The sequence below is a fragment of the Pseudophryne corroboree genome, chromosome 4, assembly GCF_028390025.1.
Source record: "Pseudophryne corroboree isolate aPseCor3 chromosome 4, aPseCor3.hap2, whole genome shotgun sequence".
Taxonomy (NCBI): domain Eukaryota; kingdom Metazoa; phylum Chordata; class Amphibia; order Anura; family Myobatrachidae; genus Pseudophryne; species Pseudophryne corroboree.
In genome coordinates, this window is record NC_086447.1 from 637,359,331 (window position 1) to 637,368,324 (window position 8,994).

Below are 8,994 nucleotides of genomic sequence, written 5' to 3' on the forward strand. Positions count from 1 at the left end.
CACATTACGGCAGACGGTGTCCCCCTTTATACACATTGCGGCAGCCAGTCCCCCTTTTTACACATTACGGCAGCCAATCCCCCTTTTTACACATTGCGGCAGCCAGTCCCCCTTTTTACACATTACGGCAGCCAGTCCCCCTTTTTACACATTGCGGCAGCCAGTCCCCCTTTTTACACATTACGGCAGTCAGCGTCCCCTTTTTTACACATTACGGCAGACAGCGTCCCCTTTTTTACACATTACGGCAGACAGCGTCCCCTTTTTACACATTGCAGCAGACAGCGTCCCCGTTTTTACACATTACGGCAGACGGCGTCCCCCTTTATACACATTGCAGCAGCCAGTCCCCCTTTTTACACATTACGGCAGCCAGTCCCCCTTTTTACACATTGCGGCAGCCAGTCCCCCTTTTTCACATTATGGCAGCCAGTCCTCCTTTTTACACATTGCGGCAGCCAGGCCCCCTTTTTCACATTATGGCAGACGGTGTCCCCTTGAGAGAGAGAGAGACATACTTACCATCTCCCCGCTGGCAGTCAGGCTCCTCGTGCAGCTCCCTCGGTGCAGGCATCGGAGGAGGAGGAGGGAGGGAGACTGGAGCCGCAGCAGCGCTATTTAATTGGTAGTAAGCGCCGCTGCAGCAGCCCCCTCTCCTTCCGTATTGGCTGCCCGGAGCTGCTGTGGATGCTGGGATGGAGGAACCGCATCCCAGCATCCACAGAAGCGCCGGGCAGCCAATACGGAAGGAGAAGGGGCTGCTGCAGTGGCGCTTACTACCAATGAAATAGCGCTGCTGCAGCTCCAGTCCCCCTCCCTCCTCCTCCTTCTCCGCTGCCCGGCGCTGTAGCTCTCCTCCCCAGTGCGGTGGCGGCGCACGGCGCAGACTTCAGAGGCGGCATGTAATGAGTTAATTTGACTCATTACATGCCGCTGGCCATGCGCCCTCAGGGCAACTGCGCTGTGTGTCAAGCCCACTTGGCACACATGTAGTTACGGCCCTGCCCTTGATGCACCTTTCTGCATTCTATGTAAAGCACACATGGGGTAGATGTACAGTATGAAACAGTGATAAGACTAGTGATGTGCACCGGGTTTTGTGTTTTGGTTTTGGATTCGGTTCCGCGGCCATGTTTTGGATTCGGACGCTTTTTGGCAAAACCTCCCTGAAATTTTTTTGTCGGATTCGGGTGTGTTTTGGATTCGGGTGTTTTTTTACAAAAAACCCTCAAAAACGTCTTAAATCATAGAATTTGGGGGTCATTTTGATACCATAGTATTATTAACCTCAATAACCATAATTTCCACTCATTTCCAGTCAATTCTGAACACCTCACACCTCACAATATTATTTTGAGTCCTAAAATTTGCACCCAAGTGGCCGACACAAACACCTGGCCCATCTAGGAGTGGCACTGCAGTGTCAGACAGGATGGCACTTCAAAAAATAGTCCCCAAACAGCACATGATGCAAAGAAAAAAGAGGTACACCAAGGTCGCTGGATGGCTAAGCTAAGCGACCCAAGTGGCCGACACAAACACATGGCCCATCTAGGAGTGGCACTGCAGTGTCAGACAGGATGGCACTTCAAAAAATAGTCCCCAAACAGCACATGATGCAAAGAAAAATGAAAGAAAAATGAGGTGCAAAATGGAATTGTCCTTGGGCCCTCCCACCCACCCTTATATTGTATAAACAGGACATGCACACTTTAACAAACCCATAATTTCAGCGACAGGGTCTGCCACACGACTGTGACTGAAATGACTGGTTGGTTTGGGCCCCCACCAAAAAAGAAGCAATCAATCTCTCCTTGCACAAACTGGCTCTACAGAGGCAAGGGGGTAAATTTACTAAGATTCGTAATTTCCAGAATCATGTCCAAGTTCAATCACGAATGACATCAACAGTGTAAAATTGCAACTTTTTGAATTGATTACGACTAATTTACTAAGCTGTCGTATTCGTATTTTTCGTTTCTTCCGATGTCGATGTCATTCGTGCTTTTCTGCTGTAGATTGCGGCCGCGTTTTCTGTTTCGCGGCCGCGTTTATGGTTTTTTTTTTACGACTGCGTCACATGTCTGTTACGGCAGTGATTTAGAAATTGCTGCCGCGTTTTTAGTCCTAAGTTTCGTTTTCGTCACGCGGCCGTGATTGGTTGTATTCGTGAAGGAGGAGTGTCTGTGCATATTACTATAAAACCGCCCCAAACACACCGCACCTCGTGGGTTTAGCTAGTGGAGAGGAGAGAGGAAGGTGTATTTGGAGTTGGTGAGTTTGGTGGAGTTTTTGGTGGATTTGGAGAGGAGTTTGGTGATTGTTGAGTGCTGTACTGTGTGTGTAAGTAGTCTTGTCATATTTGTAGTATTGTTTTTTCACAGTTTGTCTACTTTTTTGTCCTTGTTTTTTTTTTACAGTCTTTTGTCATTGTTTGTGAGTGAGTGAGTGAGCGTGTGTGTTGGCTGTGTGGTGTGTAGTAGTAGGAGTAGTGGAGGAGTGTGTTTTGTGTTTTGATTTTTCAGTGTTTTTTGTCGTTTGTCATGTCAGACTCAGAGGTCAGTGTGGTGGCGGAGGTTAGTGAGGTGGAGGCTGGTAGTGAGGTGGAGGCTGGTAGTGAGGTGGAGGCTGTTAGTGAGGTGGAGGGGGGTAGTGAGAGGGAGGAGGTTAGTGAGGAGGAGGAGGAGGGGGTGCCTGTTGCTGTATTCTCCAGTGATAGTGATGGTGTTGTGGCTCCGCAGCCACGCACCACTACCAAGACTGGCAGGAATATTAAGTTCAGCTATGCTGAAAACATGGCTTTGGTGCGTGAGCTGATGAAGCACCATCGCCAATTGTTTGGTCAGGATGCTGGCAAGGTGTCCTCCCGCAGGAAGTCTGTCCTGTGGGGGCAAGTAATACTTGCCGTGAATAGTGAGGGTGTGGTGAGGCGGACTGAGGACACGTGCCGCAAGAGGTTTTATGATATAAAGCGGCGTGTCAAGGCCAAGATGGCCAAAGAGGCCAAATCTGCACGAAAAACCGGAGGTGGCCCCCCTTTCCGGGCCACCTATCGGGACTGGGAGGAGCCTGTGCGGGCATTGATTCCTGCCGAAGTGGTGTCTGCTACTCATGTCCGGGATTCGGACCGACCCACGCAGGATGGTAAGTTTGACGTGTTATATTTTTATTTAAATGTCCTCTAAATGTTGTAAATGTCATTTTTAAAGGGTAAAGGATGCATAAATTGTGTTTCACATATTGCAGGCCTATGCACCCTTAAGGTGTGTTTGTGTTTAGAATGTGCTTTTTTCACCTTGCATTGGCTGTTTGGTAAATTTAATATTGCGCAAAAACATGTGCAATGGCTTTTTTTTTTTTTTTTTTTTTAAATATTTTTTTTTTGGCGATATTGCTTGGACATCTGTGTTGTATGCTTATTTTAAAATGAATTTTTGATTTATTTACTTCTGAAAAACGGTGCAATTATTTCAACATTACATTTTTGAAACATTTGCAAGTAGTCAATCTCTGCAATATCTGAGGCATAATTCTTAAATGTAACAGATTTATTGTGTGCAACATCATGTACATTTAGATATACAACACAAAATAATGAAGCTTGAAGCTCTTAATCAGAAATTATTTGTTTATCCAATACCTAATAGATGGTTACAGTACAATAAGGCTTTGCAGTGGTTATTTTTACACAAAGCATGGTAATAATGTTTGGTACACTTTTTCAACAGTCCCACAGACCAGCCGGCCAGACAGGCCTCAGACAAGTCAGGATGAGGCTGGGATTGCAGGTAAGACTTCACTGTAGTCACATATTCTGAAAACACATAGAAGTACAAAATATTAATGTTTATATTTTCACATAGGTTCTGCTTCTGGAAGCCAACCTCCTGTAAGGCGCCCATCACAGGGCTTGGGCCACTTACCCAGGAGGCCAAGTAAGACACGGCGTCTTGGCTCGGAATCTGCGGCTCCATCATCCCCACCCAGGCGACGACTTTCGGCAGTGTCACCCCAGCCACCACTGGCACTATTGGCGAGTTCGCAGAGTGATGAGCCCCGATCCCCTCAGTTATCTGGTGAGTAAAAACAGAAATTAAACACATAGGCAATAATATACACAGTACAGTTAATATGTTGTTAGTTGGTTTTGAGATTACATGTTTTCCAGAACAAGCAATGTGATGTTACGTCTTCAATTGCTAAAGGTGAAAAATTTTATTTTTTTAAGGTCTTAGTGGATGATCTCGCCAACATCATTTTTAATAAATAACAGACATTTTTAAAAATTTTGCCCACACACGTGCACATTAAAATAAAATAACAATAAAATACCAAAACAAAAACAGCATCCACAACATTATAGTGTTCACACATCTCCCCTGTCCAGTATGTAGATGGCTTACTTGCTCCGCTCCTCTGGACTATCCAGGTAAGTAGTCTATATCGTGGTCAGGGGAGGGAATCGAACACTGTAATGCTGTGGAGGGGAGGTAGTTAGGTGATGATTATGCAAATTTGTCTATGTGGCCGCCTGTGTTGGTATATATGTTTTTGAACATAAAAAACATTATAAGTTTATAAAATCAACGCCAAAAAGTATAAAAATGGAGTATTATGAATGTAGTAATGTGTAGAAGTAGCCTTTAAACAAATTGACAAATAAACCTTGCATGTTGGCCACCCCATACAGAGCCCAGCTTGATGGCCGACGTGGACCAGCAGGGACAAGACCAACAGGCAACCATCACACTGCAACTTACACCTGTTGACCCAAGCCAGCCAATACAGCTGCAGGATATCCCCCAAGCCTCCATCAGTCCACAACTGGCACAAGCTCCGCCCCCAACCCAAATACCAGATGATTTTTGGGCCAGTTGGACAAGCCAACAGGCCCAAAGCAATGCCAGCCTGACCGCACATACACAACACCTTGCCAGTCTGCCCCATCATCTACCGCGCATTAGTCGCAACTCGGGCAGACTGATTGTACAAGTAGGGCGAATGGCAACCTCAATGGAGCAAATAAGGGCTGACAACAGCCAAATGCTTGCTCATTTATCGCGCATCATAGATGAGCAACAGCGCCATCAGCAGGCACTCGTTCAGCTCATTCAGCACAACCAAGTGGTGAATGAGTCGTTATCCCGGATTGTAGCCAGCCACACTGCAACCAACACTCAACTGATTGCAAGCCTTAATAATTTGAGCAGCAATATTTCATTGATGGGAGCTCACCAAGTAACCTCCAGCTCGGGGACCACGACCCCTATCCAAACGCCAGTAACCTCCCCTGTTCGGCGTTCCTCCAGAGCACGTGCCAGTGAGCCAGCACAAAGCACAGCACCCAGCACACACAAGCGGAAAAAATAACCCCAATGTGATTTGCTAAATAAAAATTTGTATTTGACAAACACACAACTTCCTGTGTCCGTCTCAAACATTGTCGAAGCTGCTCTGTATGTATGTATGTTTTTCATGGGTAATGACTGAAAATGTATTTTTAGCATAAACTAAGTACAATGTACACACCACTATAAACAACAAACAGTAAGTAACAAAACACACAATAGAAAGTAGTGCAAAGTGTTTAGTCAAGGATAATTACAGCCTACTAAAACTGACCTGAAAAATAGCGCAGGATCACTTCTTGCCGTACCTGCCTCCCTACATATGTACTCACACTGTCACCAGATGGGTCTAACTCCTCTGCTTGCTGACTGCTTTCTCCCTCATCATGTGCCAGATGTTGGGTTAAACACAGATTATGGAGAAAACAGCAGCAGAACACAATTCTAGTCACCTTTGAGGGACTATACAACAAAAGGCCAGCAGATTTATCCAGACACCGAAACCGTGACTTCAGCACACCAAAACATCTTTCTATCACATTCCGCGTAGCCTTATGTGCATGATTGTAACTGTGTTCAGCAGGAGAATCAGGTTGGGACAATGGAGTAAGGAGCCAAGAGTAGCAGCCGTAACCCCCATCACCTGAAAAACAGATATAGTCCACATTAGTACATATGTTAGATTATTCTTTCACCTAATCAAAACTCGAGTTTGTGGATAAAAGACATACACACAAAACATTTTAAACATACCCAACAGCCAGCCATCAGGCATTTGTCCGTCCTCAAATTTATCGAAGAGCGATGACTGACTGAGGATGAAGGAGTCATGGCAGCCACCAGGGTAACCTGCAACAACACTCATAATTTTTAAGTTTGCATCACAGACCACCTGGACATTAGTTGATTGGGACAGATGTCTATTAGTATATATATATTGGCGGCCCTTAGGTGATCTCAGCTGAACGTGTGTGCAATCTATGGCCCCCAGCACATTGGGCATGCCAGCAAGCTCATAGAAAGCTACCCTGACAGCACTCCACTCCGACTCCTCGGTAGGGAAGCAGATTGAGGCATTAATGTGTGGCTCCAACACATCCAAAACCTGAGTGGACATTAAAGAAGCTAAGGTGAGTGTCATGTTAGGTATTCGCTACAATACTGTGTTGTTTGAACTTACAGAAGCAACACTTAGACATAACCGCCTATGTATTTTTAGACTCACCTGAATCAAATATCTGGAAAAGGTGGGCTGTGAGATACCAATGACGTCGCCTGCCACAGACTGGAAGCTCCCAGTAGCCATAAAGTGTAACACAGCCAGGAGTTTGTGTAGGCCTGAGACAGAGCGAGAGCGTGCTGTCTCAGGGTCTATGCCCAGTTTGACAAGGTCATACAGGTGGAAAATGTTGGTTCTATTTAGGCAGAACATCTGTATGACCCTATCATCGGACAATGCATTTAAGTTTAAACGCCCTCTAAAAAAACGAGGCTGGCGCAGCCTCCGCGGTACCTGGACAACCTGTTGACCATGTTCACTTACCTGGGCCTGATTCCTGGAAGCCTCATGGAGCAGTCTAAGGTATCCCACAGCAAACAAAAAATCATTGCCACACACCACAGCCGCCATTTCAGAGTGAGAGAAGTTCAAAATGTGCCTGGAACACTTTTATAGGGCCAAACATTCAGGTGTGAGTAATGGATAATTGAGTACACATGTAAACACGCTTTTCAAATGCTGGCGCGTTTTTTTTTAGGAAAAAATTACGATTTGTAATTTTTCGCGGCCGCGAATGCATTTTCACGGCAGCAATTACAATTACGAATGGTTAGTAAATGACCGAGATTCATATCTAAACAGGCGTAATTTGACCGATGGTGTATTCATTCGTAATTTTTTACTTGGACTTGCAAAAAATTACGAATGCCCTCATCTCTGCCGTGATTAGTGTTTAGTAAATTACCGAGATGACACTTTGATGAAAAAACGGCATCTCGGTCAAAATCGGGAGCTTAGTAAATTTACCCCAAGATGTCCACCTCATCCTGATCGTCCGATTCCTCACCCCTTTCACTGTGTACATCCCCCTCCTCACAGATTATTAATTCGTCCCCACTGGAATCCACCATCTCAGGTCCCTGTGTACTTTCTGGAGGCAATTGCTGGTGAATGTCTCCACGGAGGAATTGATTATAATTCATTTTGATGAACATCATCTTCTCCACATTTTCTGGAAGTAACCTCGTACGCCGATTGCTAACAAGGTGAACGGCTGCACTAAACACTCTTTCAGAGTACACACTGGAGGGGGGGGGGGGCAACTTAGGTAGAATAAAGTTAGTTTCTGCAAGGGCCTCCAAATTGCCTCTTTTTCCTGCCAGTATATGTACGGATTGTCTGACGTGCCTACTTGGATGCGGTCACTCATATAATCCTCCATCATTCTTTCAATGGTGACAGAATCATATGCAGTGACAGTAGACGACATGTCAGTAATCGTTGGCAGGTCCTTCAGTCCAGACCAGATGTCAGCACACGCTCCAGACTGCCCTGCATCACCGCCAGCGGATGGGCTCGGAATACTTAGCCTTTTCCTCGCAGCCCCAGTTGCGGGAGAATGTGAAGGAGGAGCTGTTGACGGGTCACGTTCCGCTTGACTTGACAAGTGTCTCACCAGCAGGTCTTTGAACCTCTGCAGACTTGTGTCTGCTGGATAGAGAGATCCAACGTAGGCTTTAAACCTAGGATCGAGCACGGTGGCCAAAATGTAGTGCTCTGATTTCAACAGATTGACCACCCGTGAATCCTGGTTAAGCGAATTAAGGGCTCCATCCACAAGTCCACACATGCCTAGCAGAATCACTCCGTTTTAGCTCCTCCTTCAATCCCTCTTCTGCAAAAGCCTGATGAGGGGAATGACTTGTCTCAGGCTGGCAGTGTCTGAACTGACTTCACATGTGGCAAGTTCAAAGGGTTGCAGAACCTTGCACAACGTTGAAATCATTCTCCACTGCGCTTGAGTCAGGTGCATTCCCCCTCCTTTGCCTATATTGTAGGTAGCTGTATAGGCTTGAATGGCCTTTTGCTGCTCCTCCATCCTCTGAAGCATATAGAGGGTTGAATTCCACCTCGTTACCACCTCTTGCTTCAGATGATGGCGGGGCAAATTCAGGAGTGTTTGCTGGTGCTCCAGTCTTCGGCATGCAGTGGCTGAATGCCGAAAGTGGCCCGCAATTCTTCGGGCCACCGACAGCATCTCTTGCACGCCCCTGTCGTTTTTTTAAATAATTCTGCACCACCAAATTCAATGTATGTGCAAAACATGGGACGTGCTGGAATTTGCCCACATGTAATGCACGCACAATATTGGTGGCGTTGTCTGATGTCACAAATCCCCAGGAGAGTCCAATTGGGGTAAGTCATTCTGCGATGATGTTCCTCAGTTTCCGTAAGAGGTTGTCAGCTGTGTGCCTCTTCTGAAAAGCGTTGATACAAAGTGTAGCCTGCCTAGGAACAAGTTGGCAATTGCGAGATACTGCTACTGGTGCCGCCGCTGCTGTTCTTGCTGCGGGAGGCAATACATCTACCCAGTGGGCTGTCACAGTCATATAGTCCTGAGTGTGCCCTGCTCCACTTGTCCACATG

General features: G+C 46.2%; 1 long non-coding RNA gene across 1 annotated transcript; it reads left to right on the plus strand.

The window, feature by feature from the left end:
* Window positions 1–3,887: 3,887 nt before the first annotated feature.
* LOC134911658 (uncharacterized) lies at window positions 3,888–5,418 on the plus strand. The gene is made up of 2 exons (XR_010176746.1): window positions 3,888–4,076; window positions 4,691–5,418. It is a non-coding gene; the product is annotated as an uncharacterized LOC134911658 (long non-coding RNA).
* The last annotated feature ends 3,576 nt before the right edge of the window (window positions 5,419–8,994 follow it).